The sequence below is a fragment of the Colobus angolensis genome, unplaced genomic scaffold (assembly GCF_000951035.1).
Source record: "Colobus angolensis palliatus isolate OR3802 unplaced genomic scaffold, Cang.pa_1.0 Scaffold451, whole genome shotgun sequence".
NCBI classification, from domain to species: Eukaryota; Metazoa; Chordata; class Mammalia; order Primates; family Cercopithecidae; genus Colobus; species Colobus angolensis.
In genome coordinates this window covers 276,401-277,934 of record NW_012117944.1, presented here as the reverse complement: position 1 = coordinate 277,934, position 1,534 = coordinate 276,401, and positions in this window count along the sequence as shown.

Below are 1,534 nucleotides of genomic sequence, written 5' to 3'. Positions count from 1 at the left end.
CCATAAAATTTAATTTTGTTGTTGTTGTTCTCCTCCCTTGCCAGAACGAGGTAAAGAATGCGGATTGGACAATAACTAGAAGAGGTTCACAGTTTCTCTAATATAGCCTCAGCTGTTATGCCTCTGTTTTTATGATTATCCCATTACATGTAGTGCTAGAAATTCACATCAGGCCTAAAGTTGGGTAACCAAATCTTCTCAGGCCTCACCAGTCTGGAGTTACTGATGGGACCACTTTAATAGTAACCTATATCTCACGAGTTTATTACCATCTCTCCAATTCTTGTATGTATTAATTAGAATTGGTTTGGCAATGACAGAAACTTCAGGTAGCAGTGGCTTAACAAAAAAGTGTTTATTTCTCTCATTTCTCTTTATTTTATTTTTTAGAGATGAAATCTCACTCTGTCACCCGGGCTGAAGTGCAGTAGTATGAGATCATAGCTCACTTCAGCCTTGAACTCCTGGGCACAAAGGATCCTCCTGCCTCAACCTCCTGGACAGCTGGGACTACAAGTGTGTGCCACCACACCTGGCTAATTTTAAAAATGTTTTGTAGAGATGAGGTCTCATGCCCAGACTAGTCTCAAACTCCAGGCCTCAAGCAATTCTGCCTCAGCTGCCCCAAATGCTGGGATTACATGAGTGAGCCACCATGGCCAGCCTTTACACTTTGTTTTCTAAAGTCCAGGGATAGTCAATTTAGGTCTGTTATGGTGTTCCATGGTGTCAGACAGTCAGGCTCTATCTTGTTGCTCTGCTAAACTCAGCATGTGGCTTCCCCATCATGGTCCAAGATAGCTACTCTAGCTTCAGACAACATGTCCATTCCAAGGAAAAAGAAAAGAAAAGCAAATATGGCACTCTCCTTCCCTTCAAGCACACTTCTCAGAGCTTTCACTCAACTTTTCCCCTTCAAGGATATGTCCCAGACTCTCTTTTTATTTTGGATGGCTATGTGCTCAGGTAAAATTGGAGGTTTCTGTTACAACCCACAAAGGAAGAAAAGAGTTGCAGATGCTGAGAGACAGTGGGTAATGTCTACTCCATCCCTTACAGGTCTCCTTAAAGTCTCACCTGTCTCATCTCTGCCATATGTAGGATTCTCCAGGGGAGCCCTCAAAATGCTCCCAGACAAGTAGGTCAGGTGTATCAGATGGTGTCTTTGATTCTCTTTTTCTTCTGCTTCAGTCTTGATGGTGCCCTTTAGTAACGAAGATACCTGTGGGAGCCTGATCGACATCATGACTCCATGAAAACAATAGCATCTGCGCCAAGATGTACCTTCATCCAACAGTGCTGAAACTATTTAGATGGAGATCTTAAATAGTGGGTGGGTTTGGGGGGTGGGAGTCAAGTGGATACACTATGCCTTTATCACTCACTGCTGCCTTTTATCCCCTGAGCACCAAAATAGCATTGCTTGTTTCTCTGTCTCTCAGCATCTCTCATAAAAATAACTCCACCACATTCTACTTAAAGCTCCTCCTTCCATAGTATTCTACATTGGTCAAAAAGGCAAGGTGCACGTTGT